The 23,924-nt window shown below is 41.6% G+C and overlaps 1 protein-coding gene across 3 annotated transcripts in view; it reads right to left on the reverse strand.

The window, feature by feature from the left end:
- The window catches only part of mgat4c (mgat4 family member C), a 125,620-nt gene extending 102,243 nt beyond the window's left edge, over positions 1–23,377 (reverse strand). For 2 of the 3 annotated variants that reach the window (XM_039691799.2, XM_039691794.2), the window contains exon 1: positions 22,894–23,376. The gene's annotated coding sequence lies outside the window, so the exon portion shown is untranslated. Of the gene's footprint in view, positions 1–22,893 lie in introns of all 3 variants that reach the window. The other variant, XM_089116394.1, reaches the window with a different exon arrangement.
- Between the last annotated feature and the right edge of the window lie 547 nt (positions 23,378–23,924).

Genomic DNA, 23,924 nt, shown 5'->3' on the forward strand with positions numbered 1-23,924 from the left:
AATACATTTAAATGTATTTTCTTAGCACCAATATAGCACCAATCCCACATATCATGGGCTTGAAAGCAATCAAGTTTAAACAAAATCCTGAATGCTGAAATGAGTGCAATCACATAAGGCTATTGCTTTGCGGTTTAGTAATCTACCCTATTTTCTCCATTAATGTCACAAATTAAATAATTTGGGTTTTAAATCAGCCTCTGTAAACATCAAACACCAAAGACCAATTTAGAGAACGCACTAAGAAGATTTGAAATCCCTAACAGGCTGGTTTAAAATAATAAGCACAAACAGGGGGGAAAACAGACGCCAAATCCATGGAGAAACAAAACACTTCTGCCCATTTTATTTAGCAGCCGTAACTCCTAAGAATTATTCTGCCTTGTTTACATAAAGATGCATGTTATAACATTATACAGTATGCCAAGAATGTGAATCAGTAAGTTGAAAGTGAGTTGAAAATAACTGATTAAAGAGAAAAAGTGACCTTATTAAATATATTTGGAGTGTTGAGCCTCTGTAAACTCCACCACAAAACTGAATGGGACACTTTAGGCCTTTTATATTGTGATTCCCTTTTCCCCTCTATTCTTGCAACACTTCCTGTGGCGATGGCTGCCTCCCATGAAGCTATAATGTATGAGATTTGTCAGTGTCAATTTTACAGCTAATCTCTCTGGTCCACCTAGGCCCTCCCATTCCCCGCCCATTAATTCTGTAGCCTTGTACACCCGAAAGTAGATGAAACGGAGCTAGAAAAACTGCTACACTTTCTCTAGACAAGTTTGTAGCCAAAGTTTAGTGGATTTGTGTGGTTTGTGACACCGCAGCCTCACAAAAACACTCCAAAAAGTCAAATAAAAAGGAATAGTCCATCCTAAAATGAAATTTCTGTCATCATTTCCTCACTCTCATGTTGTTCCAAAACTGTTATGACTTTTTTTTTTTCGTGGAACACAAAAGCAGATATTTTTGAAGAATGTTGGTAACCAAACCGTTTTGGTTCCCATCGACTTTCATTGTATTTTTTTGTCCATATAATGGAAGTCAATGGGAACTGAAAATTTTGGTTCCCAACATTCTTCAAAATATCTGCTTTTACTGTATATGTTCCATGAAAGAAAAACATACAGACTTGGGGGTGACATGAGGGTGAGTAAATAATTAATAATTAATAATTTCGTTTTTGGTTTCATTCGAGAATCGAATCGAACTGTAACCTTAGAATTGAAAATGTAATTGAATCGAGGATTTGGAGAATCGTGACACCGCTACTCGTAAGAGAAAGATTTTTCACAACACAAGATTCCAAGAGTGGACGCAAGGTGCGAATCTTGAACTTACCAGCCACTAAACAGATAGATACAATGTTTATTTTACAAATGGCTAAGAAAGAGGGATCAATATCTCACCGTGTAACATTCCTCTCATAAAGACTGTGTTTGCTGAGAATGAAATTGGCTGGTTGTTTCAGCTGATACATTACACATCAGCAAATGCATTGCACAACCTGATAAAAAAAAATCCAGGTCTATTGATCTGCAAGTTCTGTGAATGTAAAAGCTTAAAACACACAATTTTTTCATTTCCTACCACTTTTCACAAGTGCAATTTAATTTACATACACTGTGATAATTTGTGTCAGGATGACCCCATTTGACTGGGGTTATCCAGCCGGGAGTTACACTGCTAATACTATGTACTTGCCCCAAAAGAACCACCTGACAAGTAAAAGTTTCAGAGAAACTTTATTCGTGCATTAAAATAAAGCTGTAGAATGGCTGATGATACAATGAATAAATTCATGCAATGATGAGTTTCAATATATACATTTTCCGTTTTGATTTTAATCAGCACACCATGCTGATCTAGAATTTATTCATGCAGTAAAAATAAATTATTCTCGCACATTGTTTCATTAAAGTAAATAGAAGCCAAATATGGTTGTAAAGAAACAGTTCACAAAAATGAAAACTTTCAACATCGATACTCAATCTCCAGGGTTGTGAAAGCCTTTTAAATTTCAGTTCATTGCCTAAATTTTAATTAATTCAAATTTGAATTTTAATAACTATACGTAACTATTATAATATTAATGTATAACTATCTTATATCTAAAAAAGCAACATTTGTCATTACAGACAGATGGATGAATGGATGGATGGATAGAAACACAGTGAAATACAGCGTGAAATGGATATAAAGTAAGATGCAAGCAAAAACAGAGCCCGACCGATAAAGGATTTTGAAGGCCGATACCGACACAAATATTTTTGTTTTTTGTAAAATCCGATATTCCGATATATCGGCCGATATTTTTTTTGTATTAAATATTGTTAGATTTCAAGAAAAAGCTAACTTTTCTGCACAAGATACGTTTGATACTTTTTCTCTATGTCTAAATGTTCACTCCTCGCAAGTATAAATTACATTTTACAATGCAGGGACTGCTTTGTGGTTAGCTAGTCTATGATGAGCCATAATTTAGCAATAGATAACATCATACTGCGAATTGTAAAACATACATTTTCAATATAACAGGCCAAGGAGAGATGATTGAAGCATGTTTCGTCCATTTTTATTTTATTTTTTAAATATTCATTTATCGGCCATTATAACTGCCGATACCGATATTATGGAAAATGCCAAATATCGGCCGATAATATCGGCCGGCCGATATATCGGTCTGGCTCTAAAACAGACCACCATAAAGTGCATACAAAGGTTATGGAAAATTGGTGGATAAAAAGATTTCCAGAAAGTATATATCATGACCCAAGGAGTTTATGTGCAATTTATATTCTGTACCCACCAATAAATGAAAAATAACACCAGAGGCTGAAGCAAATATGCGCTTAGTGGCCACTGAACTGTACCTAATCCACATGTAAACAGCCCCAGTCAGTGGGAACCACTAACATTTACATGTTCAGCATTCAGCAACCGTACAAGCTTTTTATACCGCAGATAAATTAGCATTTCACTCTGAAAGGTCATTGCTCTTTTCACTCACTGTGCTGTTTTCCGTTATACAGAAAGACAAATATCAACCTGTCTATGAGATGTCTTAGACCTCTAATACCCCGCACCCACCCACACAACAGCTGCATTTTACATCAGATGTATACAGCCTGAAAAATACACATTAGTTAGCACTCAACTCAGAAAAGCCATTTGCACAGGAGCGTATAGAAAGGTGTGATGGATGGTCAATGGTGCATGAAATTATAGTTGTCATTTCCCTGAAACCTGACGATACAGTTAGAACAAATAATCCATAAAGTTCAAAAACACGTAAATGACTGAAATTATAATCCACATTAGCAAAGAGTGGCAAAGTACATCGTGTCTATACTGCATATTTTAAGAGATGAGATTTTGTAAACAAATTTAGGGTTCCCAGGACAACCATAAGGACAACTGCTTAAGAACATGTTAGCAAAACAGACCAATAGAGGCTTTGCCTTAATATATAATGAATGTGAAGTCCAGTGTTGCTTAACTAGCAGCACTGGAGAAATCAAACTAAGGCTGCACTAGACCTCACAAACCCCAGGGATCAGCACTATTCCTCACAGAGACAAAGACATTCTGCCAGCTGTCCAATTAAGAGAAAACAAGACTCCCTTGCACTCCCTTCTGCAAAATGTATGTCTTTGCACGAGGAAAAAACGTCAATGTAAATGTTCAAGAATATTTCAGGGTAGCAATATTTTAAATAAAATATTTTTGCAATAGTTTTATTTTAAACATGTCTAATCTTGAGATCATTTTATAGCATTTTTGGTTTGGCTTAAACCAAATATATTTTCATGAAATGGCGTAAATTAATAAATTAATTAATAGTTTAGGTATTTTTTAAATAGTTATTTTAAATAGTTATTTTTTAAATTATTAAATTAATTAGTTTAATATAATATGAAAAAGCAATGCTTCAATTCTATTTTAGAAAAATAAATTGCTTTATTGTTGTTAAATATATATTCTTCTTTGTGTTCATTTAGTGAAAACATGCCGAAAAACAGTTTATTTTAAAAGAATTTTACATTAATTGCAATAAACATTTTAAATAATATTGGCTGAAACTATGTTAAGGGAGGGATCATACTGTATTTCTATGCCACCACAGAGGAAATATGCAAATAATGACATAATGCATGACAACTATCAAAAGATTAAAATAAAATACACTTATAATGACTCTATATGACTATATCTTTTTTTCTGAGAGTGTATGTTTTAGTTTTATTGCACAGACCCACTCTTAAGCTTTCACGACAGTATGTTAACAGATTACGTGTAAAATAGAGATGTGTGGAAAATCGTGGCAGGTGGAGAAAAGCTGACCTGGCGTAACCTACTTCTCACTGATTTATGGTGGTGGCCTGCCCTGCAGACAGCGCTTTGCCCCGGGTGTCATCAATCTCTCCAGATTTCCGATAACAGCCATCAGCTACACCCTAATCCAACATCGGACCACCACACGCCTAAAAACAGCTAAAGAGTAGGCTACCTAACAGTGAGTAAAGCTCAAACTTTGCTATGACTGTTACACCACATGCATCTAGTTAAAATGTATATGAACACTCCTACTGTATGCATTCACTGAAAAAATGGGCCAAATCTTCAGTTATTCACTGAAAATCTGCTTAAGATTCAGAATATAGTGCAAACGTCAGATAGACTTTTGAGCTACCTTTATTGGAGCTTGACAGTCATGGTGACAATGTTGTAGTATGGAAAAGAACTACATGTTGATTCTTCAAATTTCTCCTTTTGTGATCTGAAATGACATCAGGGAGAGTAAAAAAGGCGTGAAAAGTGAGATTGGAAGATTTCCCATTCAGAGCTTTACAGCATCACAGGCAGAACTGTGAACACACAGGAAAACCCATAACATTTATTCCATCACAGAGAACAAGAAAGAGAAAAATGTTTCCAAGAACTGTAGTTTGTGAATCAAACAGAGTGATGGAGTAAACAAGTGGGGGTAATGTGAAATGGTCAGAATACAGGAACATGAATGCTTATAGTCTATATTCTCTCCTGCATGTGTGTGTGGAGCTCCCCACCTGCCTAAATGATCTCCATGACTCACACAGGAGCAGATAATTGGCTCACAAAAATGTGCAGCAAACATTCATCATAATGGCAATGGCCCGCTGAAGCAGACACTCTTCTCTCGGTCTCTCTCTCTCTAATATGCACTCTTTCTGTCTCTCTGACTTGTTTGTAAGCCCTGCTCTTCATTGGCTTCCCTCATATGTGGTCTTAAAGAAATAGTGCTCATCTGGCCCCTGTGGATTTTAGAATTAACCCCGATGAGACTCTGAACACTATGTGCTTAATTGGTATCAATAATTCACAGGATTCATTTAAGCACTGACAAATTGGTGTCTAGAATAGAGGTCAGCAATCTTTTTGAGATGAAGGGCCAATTTGAAGAAGAAATATTACAGCTTTAAACCATTGAACTACAGCAATAACCGGTTTACTTGTGGAAAGTTAACTTATCCACTGAATGTTTCGTTTCAAGCTAATCATAACTCAATTAAAAGAAGAGGAGAACTGATAGTTAGGCATGCAAACTACAATCAATTAACAAATCTCTTTTGGTGGAACACATCCTTAAAAAGTTGCCTAGCGGTTGATTTTAAAAAGACAGCTCTGTAATTCAATGTATAAAAGATCCATTTGTACAAAGTGAGAAACATATTAAGTGATGATAATTAAAATTATAGAACAGTCTTTTCATATTGTCACTGTCCTAAAACCAAAAGAAATGGTTAAAAAATAGTAACATTTAGTTTATAGTAGTATCTTAAAATTTAGTTGATATAAAATATTATTTTTTTTCTTATACTCTAAAAAATTCTGGATTGTTTTAACCCAATTTTGGGTAAAATATGGACAAACCCAGCCATTGGGTTACATCGGGTTAAAACAACCCAGCATTTTTTAGTGTATAAAATTATAAGAAAACTAAAATATAAGGTAACTACTTACGGTTAGTAACTAGTTATTACATAGTTATTGCAATTACTATTACTATATATACTATATATATAGATCTGATATTACTCCAGTCTTTAGTGTATCAATGTTGTGCTGCTTAATATTTTTGATAAAAAAAATTTTCAGGATTTTTTGATGAAAAGGAAGTTCAAAAGAACTAAATTTATTTGAAACCGAAATCTTTTGTAACATTTTTAATGTCTTTACTGTCACTTTTGATCTATTGATCGCATCACTCCCAAATAAAAATATATTAATTTCTTTAAAAAAAAAAAAATTTACTGACCCCATACTTTTGAGTTTATGTTCTATTTTCAATTCTAAACATCTGTCTTTAAAGGAGACACATGGATCTCCGCCATTTCAGGTAACTTACATCCTGCCTCTCATCTGTCCATGATGAGGCGTGTATTTCCGAACCCTGTATACGGTGCTGCAATCTAAACAGCTGTTGCAAGAGAGTTGGCTCTTCATTAAAAAAACGTTTCCAATATCCCACCCCCCACAACAAACACAGTTTTGTCCTTGTTCTTTCTTTCCCTTCGATTGATGCATATTTCATGGCGAACTTTCGCGTGCTTCCTTTGAGTTGAGAAGACGGCTCCAAGCTGACAGGCTGCCTGTTACCAGACATTACAATCTCCCCTGTCCCCATCGCTCGGAACATCTCTCTGCTCCAGATCCACATGCATTAACTTGTTTTTGTGAAGGTAATGAAATAGCAATAAAATAGTAATGAAATGTCTCTGTGCGACAAATGAGATACTAGCGTTTTTCATTACATCAGTTTAAATAATTTGGCTACTGATTTAGTACTGACAAGATGAGGAGTTTTTAGTGGAAAAGCAAGCATATCTTGAGGATATGTTGTGTCTCTTCTGCTGACTGTTACCTACAGGCACACATGCTGGGATGCAGGAGGGTTGAAAATGAGAGAGCTCTCTGGGCATGCTCACCTTTTCCTTTCAAGCAAGTGCCAATACCCAAAACCCCTGAAGGCTGGAAAGAGTTATGCATGGAATTAATGTGCTCTGTAATGGGCTACCTTTTGTAGTCTGAATACATTTTTTCCTCATCATGCCAATACAAAATTTTCACATGATGCAGGCAGTAATGAAAGCAAACTTGTTTTGAAACTGGAACTGCATAAACATACATTAGCATGCAACACAAAATGAGAGGATTATTGTAAGTTTTGTACATGTTTGAGAGGAAAACAAGTCTATAATCATTTTTTTAAGAGTTACAAGTTCATCGACAGTTTTGTGCCATACAAACAATGCTTATATCATTAAACAATTGAGTTAATGTTAGTAGTGTAACAATGGTCTATTGTTTGTGCATTAAATAATGCCAGATACAACTTTTGATTTAAAAAATATGTTGGTAAATCAAGAAATTAATATAATGCTGTAGATGCATTGTGCATTGTTAGTTAACCAATTTAATGTTAACAAATGTAACCATATTGTAAAGTGTTGCCAAATTTGAGTCCCCTTACCCATACACTAGTAAATAAAAACAAAATTGCCAACAAACAGTATATCCATGCCACCAAATAGTTGCATGCATAGGTATAAACCCAGCCAACCAGGGATTGTTGGTTGATTTAATGCTTCCGTAGCGAATGAGCTAATAACAGAGGGACATCATGTCTTGTCACTCAAATGAGCAGCAGAGAATAAGTCAAGATGAGTCAGATACAATGAGTCACCTAAAGCAGGACACTACAGTGTTTGACCAAAACAACTGGCTGTATTTTCCTCCCACAGCACTTACTACAAACCACATATGAAAGAGACTGAAACTGCACTTTATTTTACATTATTGTACATTATTTTACTTAAAGTACTGGGTAATATAAGGTAACTACGGGTTAAGTTATAGGTTTAGGGGTTGGTTCAGGGTTAGTACCCAGTTAATATAGTATGGAGAACGGGACTGTAAAATAAAGTGCTAAAAAAAACTGGTTGCATTGTTTAAAGGTACACTATGTAACTTTTTTGCTCAAAATTATATAATTAGAGAGTACATCATGAATCTAGCTTCCATTCTCAATCACTACGGTATATAATAAGTTATCTAATAAGTGTTTATATTCAGACTATTTTAAACCGGGCAGGATGACAACCACTGCGGAGTAGCAAATGTACTTGCATGACTATACATAATAATAACATAAATAGAGAGAAGTGGATCGGGCTACAATGTTCTTTCGCAAGATGCATACAGATTTATTTAATAACTGTTAGAGAGCCTAAAGTCACATAGTGTACTTTTAATAAAACACATTTCTGTAGCACTGAGCCTTGCATAAAATATTATAATTTATTACCGTGCGTCAGTGAACATGAACTATCGGAAACCAGGTTAAAATTCTACCTACCACCCACTTCAATTCCCCATTGTCTATTTTTAGGACAGCCAATAGTATCTGACTTCTAATCTAACTCAGATCTAATTTTATCTAATCAAGATCCCTAAATGTGCAAAACGATCCATTCCCTTACACTAATAAAATAAACATTATCATCACTTAATAATTGGCCCTTGTATTGGCATTCAACTCTGAAAACAAGATAATCATTATTAACAAAATAATCAAGGTCTTAATTATTACCCATGCTCAAGAAACAATAGCATTGTAAAAACATCACAAAGCACACATTTTTTCAGGCTATACCAAACCAATTGAAGAACTGCAATGGTTAAGACAACATAACGTCTCGGTTACGTATGTAACCCTCGTTCCCTGAGTAAGGGAACGGAGACGTTACGTCAGAAGTGACGGAGATTGGGGGTTTCGCATAGAAAGCCAATCCTCTTCGAGTATTAAAACACGAGCCAATGGCATGCAATGCCTTGGGGCTGCGGAAATTTGCATAGCGTACTCCGCCCTACTCCGTGAGTATAAAAGGAGGAAGTGAACGCAACCGCAGTATGTCTTCGCTGAGGAGCCAAGACTGAACTCGGCCTCTACCCAGCGATACAGCAGAAGTGGCAGGGAGACGTAACGTCTCCGTTCCCTTACTCAGGGAACGAGGGTTACATACGTAACCGAGACGTTCCCTATCGTAGTCACTTCGAGTTACGTCAGAAGTGACGGAGATTGGGGGTCTGTGCCATCACGCCATCTTCAAGCTGTCTTCCAGTGCCCTGCGAAAGACTGAACCCCCGAGCCTTACCTCTTTTTTTTTTTTTTTTTTTTTTTGGGGATCCGACTTTGACACAGGATTACCAAGGTACACTGGGAAACATATCCCGAAGGGGACATGCTACCAGCTGCCTACCGAAGGGAGGACTTAAGAATACACATATGGCCACATAGGGACACATATGGAACACTGGAGTACCAACCGCAGGTGGCTACTGATTTAAACTCCAGGGGTGGCAGATGGCTTGCCAAGGGAAGACACACGCTCAGAGAGGCTTACAGTGGATAATACACATGAGACGGTTACCATGGGGAACCGTGCGCATGGAGGCACCTAGCTAGCATCCAGAGCCACGCAGTGGTGCCCGCATCGTCGGTGCTGGAGGACTCAAGATTTCAAGGAAGAACTGAGGAAATATCGCACTTATCCAGTCCGGGGAGTGGAGTGGCGAGCAAGCGAAGACACCTGAGCGGATCCAGAACTGGCCGAAACGAGTACGTGAGAGGATACCGGCTCAATTCGCAGATTATAGAATCTGGCGAAGGTGTTGGGTGTCGCCCAGCCTGCAGCTCTGCAGATGTCTGTTAGCGAGGCGCCGTGCGCTAAAGCCCAAGAGGAGGCTACACTCCGAGTGGAATGGGCCGTCACACCAAGGGGGCACGGAAGGCCTTGCTGCTGGTAAGACAAAGCAATGGCATCCACTATCCAGTGGGACAGCCGTTGCTTTGAGAGAGCCCTTCCCTTCTGGCTCCCTCCATGACAGACAAAGAGCTGGTCTGAGGTCCTGAAACACTGCGTTCTGTCGACATAGGTGCGGAGAGCACGTACCGGACAGAGCAGTGCCAAGGCTGGGTCTGCCTCCTCCGGGGGCAGCGCTTGCAGGTTCACCACCTGGTCCCGGAAGGGAGTGGTGGGAACCTTGGGCACATATCCAGGCCGGGGTCTCAGGATCACGTGAGAGTAAGCCGGCCCGAACTCCAGGCACGCTTCGTCAACGGAGAATGCGTGCAGGTCCCCCACCCTCTTGATGGAGGCCAATGCAACCAGGAGTGCTGTCTTCATGGACAGAAACTTTAACTCTACTGATTGCAAAGGCTCAAAGGGATGCCTCTGCAGAGCACTTAAAACTACCGAGAGGTCCCAAGAGGGTACGAGGGGAGGACGAGGCGGATGCAGCCTCCTCGCTCCCCTCAGGAACCTGATGACCAGGTCGTGCTTCCCTAAGGACTTACCTTCCACTGCTTCATGAGAAGCGGCAATGGCCGCGACGTAAACCTTAAGGGTGGAGGGCGACAGCCTGCGCTCCAACCCTTCTTGCAGGAAGGAAAGCACGACACTGATCGAACATCTCCGGGGGTCTTCTCCGCGAGAAGAGCACCAATTGACGAAGAGGTTCCACTTCAACGCATAAAGGTGTCTCGTGGACAACGCTCTTGCGGAAGTGATGGTTGCCGCCACCGCAGGTGGCAGCGAACTCAAACCTGCCTCGTCCCGTCCAGGAGCCACACGTGCAGCCTCCAGAGATCGGGACGAGGGTGCCACAGAGTGCCCCGTCTCTGAGAGAGTAGGTCTTGTCTCAGAGGAATAGGCCAAGGAGGTGCTGTCGCGAGGAGCATGAGATCGGAGAACCACGTCTTGGTGGGCCAGTAGGGGGCTACCAGCAAGACCTGCTCCCCGTCCTCCTTGATCTTGCACAACACCCGTGCAAGGAGGCTCACTGGGGGAAACGCATACTTGCGTGGGCCCCGTGGCCAGCTGTGCGCCAGCGCATCCGAACCGAGAGTGCCCCAGGTCAGAGAATAAAACTGGGCGCAGTGGGCTGAGTCCCGGGAGGCGAACAGATCTATCTGTGCCTCCCCGAACTCTTTCCAGATCAGCTGGACCGACTGGGGATGGAGTCGCCACTCGCCGGAGATAGGGCGGACCCGAGACAGCTCGTCGGCTGCCCAGTTCCGGTCTCCAGGAATGTGAACTGCACGAAGGGACCTCAGGTGCTTCTGACTCCATATCAAGAGGTGGCGGGCGAGCTGCGACAACCGGCGCGAGCGTAGACCCCCCTGGTGGTTGATGTACGCTACAGCCGTAGTGTTGTCTGAGCGGACAAGCACATGCTGGCCCTTGAGCAACGCTCTGAAGCGGTGCAGGGCGAGCCGTACTGCCAGCAGCTCGAGGCAATTGATGTGCATGAGGCGCTGGGCCCCCGTCCAGGAGCCGGCGGCTGCATGCCCATTGCACATGGCACCCCAACCCGTGGTAGATGCATCCGTGGAGACGATGAGATGCCTGGAAACTCGCTGAATAGGGACGCCCGTCCGTAAAAAGCTGAGGTTCGACCACGGGAAGAAGGTTCGCCGGCATGTCGGAGTCACTGGGACTCGGAGCGAGCCGCGATGCCATGCCCACCTCGGGACTCGATCGCGAAGCCACAGCTGAAGCGGTCTCATATGAAGCAAACCGAGCGGCGTTGCCGCGGCCGCGGATGCCATATGCCCCAGGAGCCTCTGAAAAAGTTTCAGTGGAACCGCACTCTTGCCCTCGAACTGACGAAGACAAGTCAGCAGTGAGTGCGCGCGCTCGATCGTGAGCTGCGCGGACATGGCGACCGAGTCTATCTCCACGCCGAGAAAAGAGATCCTCTGCACGGGGCAAAGTTTGCTCTTTTCTCGGTTGACCCGAAGGCCCAGACGGGCTAGGTGCCGGAGCACCAAGTCTCTGTGTTCGCAAAGCTGAGCTCGAGAGTGTGCTAGTATCAGCCAGTCGTCGAGATAATTCAGGATGCGAACCCCGTGTTCGCGAAGGGGAACAAGGGCTGCCTCGACGATCTTCGTGAAGACGCGAGGGGACAGAGCTAACCCGAATGGGAGAACGGCGTACTGATATGCCTGGCCCTCGAAGGCAAACCGAAGAAACGGTCTGTGTCGAGGTAAGATGGACACATGGAAGTACGCGTCCTTCAGGTCGATCGCTGCAAACCAATCCTGATACCGAACACATTCGAAAATGCGTTTGGCCGTGAGCATTTTGAACGGTAGTCGATGGAGAGAACGGTTCAAAATGCGCAGGTCCAGGATCGGTCGTAACCCACCGGTCTTCTTGGGGACAATGAAGTAGGGGCTGTAAAACCCGGACCTCACCTCGGCTGGAGGGACCGTCTCGATTGCACCCTTCGCCAGCAGGGTCGCAATCTCCGCTCTCAGGACTGGGGCATTGCCACCGACTATCGTGGAGCGAACTCCCCTGAAGCGGGGAGGAGACCGTGCGAACTGAATCGCGTAGCCGAATCTGATCGTTCTGATGACCCAGCGGGATACCCCGGGAAGCGCTAGCCAGGCTTCCAGGAAGTGAGCCAACGGGGTCATGTGAACCACAGACGTCCCCCCGGAGGGGCAGCGTGGCGGGTCGACTGGCACGCGTGCAGGGGTTACCCCGCTCGGATGCGTCGAAGCCCGCTCCCCGACAGAAGGGACCAGGGAAAGCGGAGCGTTCCACGGGGGTCCGTTCTGCCGGGGGTCTGGCGAGAGAGGGGGAAGGGATTGGTGTAGCCCGGGGACGACACACGCACCCTTCCGCGCCCTCCGAGACAGAGAGGAGTGAGTGGGCCGATACCCTGGGGCATCGGGGGCACTCACTCCAGTCTGTGAGCTCAGTGAGGATGTCAAGTCTTTCTTTAACCAGTTCAGGGTGCTGCCCACCCGTGGGTGAGCAGCGGGGAGCTGAGAACAAAAGATTCTCCCCCGGCCCTCCACCGGGGGAAGGAGGGGGCCTGCTACCGCCTCCTGTGAAAGACTCGAGATCGTCACTGAGCGGCCCGTGTCAGGATCTTCGCTTGGCCTGGCGTTTAGCGGGGCGAGCGGCCTGAGGGGGCTGTGACGCCGGCCTGCGGCCTCCTCGACGCCGGGGCCCGGGTGAAGGCTGCTGCTGGGGCCGGGCGGGAGGGAGGGGAGCCGCAGGGGGGCGTTCTCGGCGGCGAGCAGGGGGAGGCGCCTGTGCCGACGACTGGGTGGAGGCAGCAGCTGGTCGTCGGGGCAGGATGTGTTTGATGGCCTCCGTCTGCTTCTGGGCGGTGGAGAACTGATGGGCGAAGTCCTCGACCGCACCGCCGAAAAGGCCAACCTGGGACAGCGGAGCGTCGAGCAGACGAGTCCGCTCAGCGCTCCGCGTATCCGACAGGTTGAGCCACAGATGACGCTCCTGAACCACGCTAGTGGCCATCACCTGACCAACGGCGCGAGCAGCCACTTTCGTTGCCCGGAGAGCAAGGTCAGTGGCGGACCGCAGTTCTTTGAATGCCGTCGTGTCAGTCCCGCCCTCGTGCATGTCTCTGAGCAACTTCGCTTGGAAGACCTGCAAAGTGGTCATAGCATGCAGAGCGGAGGCCGCCTGTCCCGCCGCTCTGTAGGATCGCGCCGCCATAGCAGACGAGAACCCACAGGCTTTGGATGGGTGCTTAGGAGGACCACGGGTGGAGGCGCTCTGTGGACACAGCTGCATCGCAACAGAGCGCTCCACCGGGGGCATCCCAGTGTACCCACGGGCGGCCCCGCCGTCGAGGGGGGGAAAGGCGGGGGAGAGATCGCGCTCTCGAGTGGACAAAGGAGCCCCCCAAGAGCGCGATAACTCCGCATGCAGCTCGGGGAAAAAAGGTATTGGAGTCGGCCGTGGCTTTGCAGCGGCAGCCTTGTCCAAAAACCAATTATCCATCCGTGAGAGGTCGGGGCAGGATGGAGGTTTCCATTCTAGCCCGATACTCCCAGCGGCTCGAGACAGCATGGCCGTCATCTCGGGATCTGACGCGGACAACGCTGGGACTCCCGAAGGAGGCAACGCAGCCGGATCTTCCTCTCCCGAGGAATCAAGCCCGCCTAGTGATGCTGTGATAGACATCGCATCATCATCTGGGGCGCTGCTCGAAGCAGCCGGTGCCGCCGAAGAGACAACCGACCGAGTCGAACTAGCGCCCGCTGGCTCACGCACTGAGGCGGGAGGTGTGGCCCGAGGAATTGTCGGGGCTTTATCCCACACCGTCACCGTTAGATCGCCCGGTCCCCGGGTCGACGGGCCCCCTCTCGTGAAGGAAGCCGATCGAGTAGGGGGGACCGGGGCTCTCACTCTAGTGAGATCATTGAGCCGCGACCTCAGTGTGGAGATGGTCATGGTCCCACAGAAGGAACATGAGTCATCCACGAACGCTGCTGCTGCATGCTGAATGCCCAAGCAAACAAAGCAGCGTTCGTGACCATCAGATGACGACAGAAATCTACCACATCCAGAAGGGCACGGGCGAGCCATCTTTAAAAAGACGTGCCGCGTGCAGCTCTTTTACAGAGAGGAGAGAAATTCACTCTTTCAGCGCTGAGGCTACCAGGGAGAAGCGCAAAGTCTGGCAAACCACTGCACAGATCGCAGGCAATGCAGAATCTCGCTGGGTACCGCCGTCACACCAACACTGAAGAGGACGCTCGTCTCGAAGAGTCTTGATTCAGCTTTGAGGAGTGAAGAGGTTCTCTTGGCTCCGAAGCGAAAACATACTGCGGTTGCGTTCACTTCCTCCTTTTATACTCACGGAGTAGGGCGGAGTACGCTATGCAAATTTCCGCAGCCCCAAGGCATTGCATGCCATTGGCTCGTGTTTTAATACTCGAAGAGGATTGGCTTTCTATGCGAAACCCCCAATCTCCGTCACTTCTGACGTAACTCGAAGTGACTACGATAGGGAACTACAGTTCTGCATAATTCATCACCTGAAATCAGATATTTGTGGATGATTTAAGCTATCCTCTCTCTTGCCTTTCAGCTAACATGTGTTAATCTTATTTTCTGTGCTTATCTCAACATTAGAAATGTTATTTTTGAATAATACCCAACTTATGATTAAAATCCACTGGTGTTAACACTCCAACCGGAGTTACCCATTTTCAAGTACAGCATAACTAACCAGGGAAGAGTTAGCCGGCTATTCAAAGTCTTGCTTAAATTGCAACAAAGTTCACAAGCAGCTAGCTAAGTTGCAGTTGAGCTTATATACCTTATTTGCCCGCAACATTTGTTCCAGCGAGACCTAGTTTGTAGGTCATAAGCTCTATGAATAGTAACGTAGACGCAGATGATGTTTACATTTAGTTATCCAATAAACAGCCTTCAAATCTGCAAACAAAAGTACTGTTGCAAAATCTGTTTAAATATTGATGCAGTTAAATATGTAAATAATAAATATTCAGGAGCTCTATCTAAAATTAATCAGGGGCAATAAATAAATAGTGAACAAACTGGAAAAGCTGACATTTTTATTTTTATTTAGATGAAAAGGTGCACTGTTTAGATTGGTATCATCAACAGTAGTCAGTCCTTCGGTTGTATCTCATTAAATGTAAACCAGAGTAAATGCTGACATTATCAAACATATACAAATAATTGTGATTCATAGTTTAATTCAGTTTTGTTCATGTCACTGACTTATAGTGTAATGGTGCTTTTCCACTACACAGAACTAGCTTGACTCGACTCGCCTTGGCTTTGTTTCCCACTGTGTAAAAGTTGTACCTGTACCTGCTATTGAGCTGAGGCGATACTAAAATGTGACGTGAAAACAATGCCGATTGCTGATTGGTCAGAGAGAATCGTCATTCACTGCGTCATCATTTCACGTGCCAGATGGAGTATCCAGAATAACCCCACCATTTTGAAATAGTTTGGCCAGAGAAAGTTACTAAACTTACTATTATTATGCTGCGTTCATGTGCTATGCTAATTATGATAAATACCAAAAGCCGACGTGGAAAATGCACATGAACACTCCCTCGTGTGGTATTTTCCACTGGGCAACTCGTAGAATATTTTGATGCACGAGTTGCCGAGATAAGATAGCCGTTGACCTTTTCAAAATGGCGGAGAGCAACGCAAGAGTCGTGAATGGTAAAAATATGTACTATTCATGATCTGGAAAATATACAGCATATTATTTACCGTTTGAGTTTTGATAAATCATTTTCTTGCTTTAGCAGGTGACTTAACCAATCTAAAATAGTTTTAGCTAAATAACAAGTCTGGATCTCCATCTTTTTACCACATTACGACAACAAAAGCACCTGAACGCTATGCACTGTTAAATACCAGTTAACAAGTAGAAAATATCATATTTTCCATATAGCCTATTCTTTATTCTTTACTCCCTGGCCGATTATGATTTTCTCACTAATTGATGTGATTTCTTTAAGAACTAAAATTTTAAATTGGGATTATCTCAAATAATTGTGATTAGACAGAATAACTACGATCAAATACAATTAATCACCAATTGGCAAAAATAAAAAAAACAAGACTAAGCTGTAACTGCCAGTTATCAGCTAAAACGTTAAAATAATTAATCTTATTAGCCAGTTTCAATATCATCAGTATGTTTGCAAATCAAACAGAGAAAGCAGGTTACTTGTATTAAATATGACTATCTCTTAAAAAGCAGAGACAGATTGTGAAGCCGAAGCACCTCTGTCACTAACAAATCAGGCTTTGGCTTCAAGTTTCACAACAAAGCCTGTTTGTGTGGTTCAACGGCGTCATCATTGCCCACAAAATATCACTTGCTAAGTCTAACAGATGGCCCAGATTCCTCCCACTTTCCTCCTCTTATGACTATACAGTGAATCTGCCTCTTCCTCACCCTCTCTCAGCCTGCATTCATCAAAACCACTGAGCCAAAACCCTGCTTCTTCCTCCCCATGCGAGGAAAATTAAATTCACCTGTCCTGAGAGGAATTTCACCTTTCACAGAGTGGAAGACAGACACAATTAGCGCCTGCACATGCATCACATCAATAGTCTTTCAGTTCAACTGAACAAGGTGCACCCAAGCAACACCTTAACCTTGTTAAATCACACTCTTAAAGAGAAAACAGTTAAAAATGTACACACAAAATGCTGGAGAATGGAAACACAAGCTCATGTGAAGAAGTCTTGTTTGTGTTTGGAGAATTCTGATATGTGAATTTTTATTTAAAAAATAAAGAAATTTGAACATTAGAGGATGCAAACATCACTGACCCCCTGGCTCAATGCAACGATATTTTGAATTTATTTTTTAATTAGATCTTCATAACTTCGGAGCAATAGCCTTGTGGGTCAGCGCTGACCCGAGTTTGAGTCCCGGCTTGAGTTCCTTTGCCTGTCGTGTTCTCCTTTCTCTCCTCCCTATTGCTTCTTGTCTCATATACACTATAGTATCTAATAAAGAAATAACTTATATTTTTCCATTTTTAATATCATTCACTTATATTATGAATTATTGTTAGCAGTAGTACACTATAAATTATACAACGAGTAGTTTTTCACTTTCAAAAATTTAAACTGTAAATTTAACGCTATTTTACAGTAAAATTACATGAAATGCACCATTACCGTATATAGTAGGGAAACCGATTAACAGTTTTTTTTTCTATTTGTCTTTTACCGTTAAAATCATAATCATTTTTTACAGTGTAGTCATAAATCTACAATAATAGTAGTAGTAATAATCTACAATAATAATCTACGATAAAAAGTAGTAGTAGTAATAATACACTCTAAAAATTGCTGGGTTATTTTAACCCAACTTTGGGTCAAATATGGACAAACTCAGACATTGGGTTAAATTTTTTAATTACATTTTTTAACATTGGGTTAAAAAAATTAACCCAACGTTTGGGTTTGTCCATATTTGACCCAAATTTGGGTTAAAACAACCCAGCATTTTTAGTATTTGATTTATTATTTATTTAAAACAGAAGCCCATAGAGCATGACAACATAGTCTGTTGCCGATAATAATTATTAATTCAAATTATGTAGTAGTATTAATAAGTATTATATAGTATATAATAATAATAATAATAATAATATGTAGTATTAATAATTAATTACACTATATATATATATATATTTTATTTTATTTTTTTTTTTAAACAGAAGCCCTATAGTGTGACATCCTATATGTTTCCAATATTCAGGTCCAAATTAGCATGCTCAAAGCCTGGTGTGACCAGGACAACAGCTGCTCGAGGTGAGTGTTCTTCGCAATGAAGTGGCTAATCAGAGGTCAGTGCTAGAACACCGATGAAAAATGTGGATACTCGCGAGAGCAGGGTGAGAGAATGTTGACACACCTTTTCCACCCGCTCTTATTCACGGGCACCTTAATCCTCTGCCACAGTCAAAGCCTGGCATCCTCATGTCAGAGCACATCTATAGTGGATTAAAATAGGACAGCTAATTACCATTTACCTCAGTATGATCGTGGCTGGATGTAGGGATTCTAGCTTTCTTAATGCGTGTAATTGTCTGTTGAATAATGCCGACCCACGTTCCTTATATCTGACTTGGCTCGTTCACTCATGAAAAGACACTCATGAGTTGATAAGCGGTATGCTGCAGCTTAAGCCTTTTGAGAAACACTAATGCCAATTGCTGGTGCGGGTCCCACTTACTGCGTGAAAAGTAGTTTATTAAACTCATCGGTACAATTATTGTTGAACTTATTGCAATATACGTAGACTATGAACAACTTTTCCTCTTAGCATAAGAAAATCCATCATAAGATATAATTTAATTTAATTTAATTTACTCTTTATTTCAGACCAATGGGTCCATATCAAAAACAAACAGAGTAGAACAAGAACAATACATACAGACATCAATTTACAGACAACATACACATTTCTCTTAAAAAACATATAAGCTTTCATTCCACTGCCTCCAGAAACAGGAAAAATACCTTGTATCACTTAATGTGATATTATTTAGCACCATTATGATGCTATTTTTTGAGTCACTCAGCCGACACATAAAACTGTACATATACCTCCGTAATAAAGCATGTAGAGTGGGAACACTGTTGGAGACAAACATCTGGCTTGCGCTTGTCCACCTCGGGACCCTAAGCAAAATTCTAAGCGCATCATTATATGCCACCTGGAGCTTTTTCATTTTAGCTCTAGAATATTTACACCACAAGTGAGCTGTATAGAGAGAAGTACAGTATGCCCTAAACAGAGATATTTTAACATCTTCTGTACACATATAAAATTTACGAGCCAACACGTTAGCTTGTCCATACAGCTTACAACACTGTCGCTGTATGTCATCATCATCATTTAAGTCATTTCTAATAATGTGACCCAAGTATTTAACTTTAGTTACTACATTTAAAACTTGGTCATTTAAATAAAAAGAAGGGAATTTTAGCTTAAGGTCCTCTTTGGTTCTAACAATCATGATCACACTCTTTTCAACATTAAATTTAATATCATGCTGCACACCATATCTTGAACATATTCGAAGCAGCTGTTGTAATCCTGCACTATAAGGAGACATAATGACTAAATCGTCAGCATACATCAGATGATTAATAATACTATCACCTATTACACATCCAGTCTTACAATAATTTAACTCTATAGAGAGACCATCCATGTACAGGTTAAAGAGAAGAGGTGACAGTAAACCCCCTTGTCGTACCCCATTCGTCATATAGAAAGGTTCAGATACATTCTTCCCCCACCGGACTTTTAAGGTTTGATGTATATACCAAAAAAGTAAAATTCTTATCAGGTAAGGGGGAACCCCTCTTTCTTGCAGTTTTATAAATAATTTGGAATGGTTGATTCGATCAAATGCCTTCGATGCGTCCAAAAAACACATAAAAACTGTGGAATTATGCTCATTATACTTACTAACCACTTCTTTCAAGGAATATATGCATAAATCAGTGCCATGCTTGCTTTTAAAGCCAAATTGGTTATCCGTAGTTACTAAATATTCTTTTAGCCTATACATGAGGATTCTCTCAAATACTTTTGAGATCACACTTGCCAATGCAATTGGCCTGTAGTTTTCTGTCGCAGATATTTTACCGGTTTTATCTTTAATTACTGGCACTAATAAAACTGATATCATGGAATCAGGTAGCACACCATGAATTAAAAAACCTGTAAAACACAATGCAAGTAACACGGTGATCCTCGTACTAGCTTGCTTCAAATGTTCAGCTGTTATTCGATCTGGACCACAAGCTTTATTCTCAGCCAATTTATCAATTGCATAACTGACCTCGCCCGGTGTAACAATCATACCTTCATCGCACGACACATGTCCAGCCTTAAATTCCTTCCTCTCAACACAGTTAAAAATATCTCCATAGTATTTTCTCCACAAGTTTACAATATTATCAGCCCCACCAACCCCATCAATGCTAGTTGGCAGTGGTATTTTACAATTACTGACAGTTTTCACTTCTTTCCAGAATTCAAACACATGATTTTGCTGAAAGTTCTTGGCCATTGAGTTTGCTCTCATGGACAGCTCGTTTCTTTTTATAAACCGTACAGCATACTTAAATTTAGCATTTGTCAGTTTCTTTTGCTCAAATTCTGGGCCATACCTAGCTTTGCCCGTTAAAACCCAGTTTTTAAATGCTTCTCTGGCCTGGAGATGCAGTTCAGAGACATATTCATTCCATCCAGCTCTAAAATGATCATTTTTAACTCTTTTTCGATAAAAAGGTCTACTGGCAGTATCTAAACAATCCACTATTGCATTATACATCACACATAGGTCATGCTTATGCTTGGGATTCTCACAATCAACATTATTGCACATAATTGTCTCAGTTGGCACTTCTATTTTGCCAAGGCCCTTCTCTGTCAAAAGTTTATATCTACAAAGATCATTTACTGAGAGTCTTGTCCAATCTAATTTTCCACTTCTTTGTTCAGGATTCTCCGAATTAGTCATCTCAGGAAGACTTTCAACATTTAGCGTAATTGAAATTGGTATGTGATCTGTTGTAGCCAGATTATATAGTATCTCAAGTTTATCAAGGGAATCATGTGCATCGGCTGTACATATACAGTGATCCAGCCAAGATGTTGTATTCATGTTGTAAGATATAAGAGAGATGCAACACAACATCATTGTAACTTGTATCGCTCAATGTTCTTATTTGTTATGATTAAAGGTGTAAATCCAAAAAGTACAGCACAGTCCCTGAGTTTAACACAGAAGTGCATATGAAATATGCATGCGGAATTTGTCCTCAAAAGGCTTTGGATGTAACAGTGGCATTAATAACCTACAAGTTTCACACAGTTTCACCACATATTGAACATTGTAACTTATTGTTACACATCAAAAATCATCTAAAAAAATAAATAAATCAAAGATAAAATTTCGTACACAACATCACTGAATACTCTTAATAAAGCTTTGAAGTTTTGATAGACCTTTTTGACAAAAGTGAGCTGTATTTCTGTCTAAAATAAAATACAGGGAGGGATTTACTCCCTACATAAACCCTTCTTTTATTTAATCTCAGTCTCTAAGAGACTTTTCCTCTCACAAAAGGGCTTTACTGCATCTAAAATACTATTCTCATTAGAAACGTTCTCTCTCAGCCACTTCTCCACATTCAACAGTCTAGGGTATATGCATTAAACATGGGCACTGGTTCCCAATCTAAAGTGCATGGAGTGCTTCTTTATGTCTGAATTGGTAATACTGCCCACAGGTCAAAAGTACTAAGGACAGAACAGAGAGTCCGCAGAAGGCATGTCTTGCGAATCCCATACTTTCCTTTAATGATGTAATTTATCACAGTGATGATGTTTACTAACAAATCATAATATCTTAAGAATCATTTCAGCTTTTATGATAAGATATAAAATGTCAAAATTCAAAATGCTTAGGCTACTTTAAATCTAGCATAACTGAATTTAAAAGTATTGAATGTAGACTATATCGAAAAAGACTGAACTTTTAATAAAAAGAATACCTGACACCAGAGATCTATTGAATTTGCTCAAATAAAGTAATCCTTCACAGTGTGATTGTATCTGTTGCAATGAATGATTTACCCCACTAGGGGAGGAACTACTGGTCCAAAAGGCTCGAAGTATTACAGACACTGATCTGAGGTTAGGGCATTACAAAGCTGTGGTTTATTGTAAACTAAGTTTAAGACTACATGGTAGCTTAGCTCACGTAAAACATCTCCATGAATTTATTTTTATTCAACATCAATATTTTGCTTCCCCTATAGTTTATTTTAAATGGTCCTGCAGTGTGTAAAACGAACTACTCTAAGTCATTTTAACTTCTGAAATATTCAGTAAAATCTTAAACCAACCGCATGGAACTTAAGCCCCTGTGCACATTCACATCATTTCAAGGCATAGTTTTATCTGAAATCTTCTAAAACATCCATTACTGAAGCAAACACTTCTCAGGCACAATATTCAGTTTCCACAAGGAGAAAAGACACTTTCCAGAATTTAAAATGTACGGTACAATATAGACACAAATAAACAGTAGCACAGAGCCACGACCGTTCCATCAAGTACCCATTCTCAAAATAAATCTCACCCATTAGCCATACCAAGCTTCCAATGCCTTTAGGGCAATATGACACATTTAGGTTATAGGCTATGTCCTTCCTTACTTTATGTCAGTTGAGTCACCTTTTTATGTATCTTAAAATATCCCAGAAGTCAACAGCGTATGAAGGAAAAGACGTCTGACAACTTTGAGGCTTTGGGCATGAAACACAACAATAGACTCGTGAAAACGACGTATAATGTGGTATATTGTTTGGATTGGAAAAGGTTACATGCACAGGTGCGAGTCCCTACATGATCCTTAACAAAATCAAGTTGGTAACAGTAGCCTATTTGAATTCTCCTATAATAAATACGTGTTCTTACCGTCGATCCAAGTGTACGGATGATTTAGAGTGGCATCTTCAACTTCTCCGCACGTTCACACATACTGTACATGTGTGTGTGGACAGCGACTGTGAATGAATGCTGCCCAGAGCACCCGCGAACGCGGTATGATGCCCAAAACAAATCTGTCTGTAGGCAGCTCACTAGATAGTCTGACGTCTTGTAGACTCTCTTTCCAGCGACGTTGTCTGACCCTTGTTAACTGAAAGAAAAAAACGGTGCTGTTGACTACGTCGGTAGAAATCTGGTGCGAATTGTAATTGTCACGGCGCAGTCGGTTCTCCGCAGCCGCCGTGTCCTTCCTCTCATGCCGACTGAGGATGTGAGCCCAGCCGCCGAGATGCTCGATCGTGGTGCGACCCGAGGCAGCCTAGAGCAGTCACTCAATGTGATGAGTCTACTATAAAGTGAGCGAAATACTGAAAACAACAGGCTTTTTGGTCGTTTCACCAAGTGACATGACGGCATACTTGGGCTACATGAGGCAAAGGCGAGCATTTACAGCGTTAATTCAAAGTGATTTACACATAAGTAGTAGAATTAAAAAAAAAACATATAAAATATATATTTTTAAATCATTTAAAAACTTATATATATATATATATATATATATATAGCCTATCCCCTCATTTGGAATACATCCACCAAAATATCTAATCAACAGATCAGTTTTATTCTTGGCCAGAACTATTCATCATTTCCACAGACTATCACATTGCCATTAGTGTGATTCAAAGACCTCTTTAAATGAGGAACTTTAATCATGCTCATTTAAACCTAAGAGACACAATAGTTCAACTGAACTGAAGTCTGGGCACGTCAAGGACACAGTCGACTACATGAAGAATGTGCATGTGTGCATGATTCAGCCACCAGAACTAATGAGTTTAAAGTGCTATTGACCCAAATTAGCTTGCCCTCTTAAACACACAGAGGTCATAGGTCAGTTTTGTTCATAAGAATATAGTACAGTATGCCATACGAATGGGATATCAGAGAATATGCAGTAT

Source organism: Pimephales promelas, chromosome 10 (genome assembly GCF_988280905.1).
Source record: "Pimephales promelas chromosome 10, fPimPro1.hap1.1, whole genome shotgun sequence".
Lineage (NCBI taxonomy): Eukaryota > Metazoa > Chordata > Actinopteri > Cypriniformes > Leuciscidae > Pimephales > Pimephales promelas.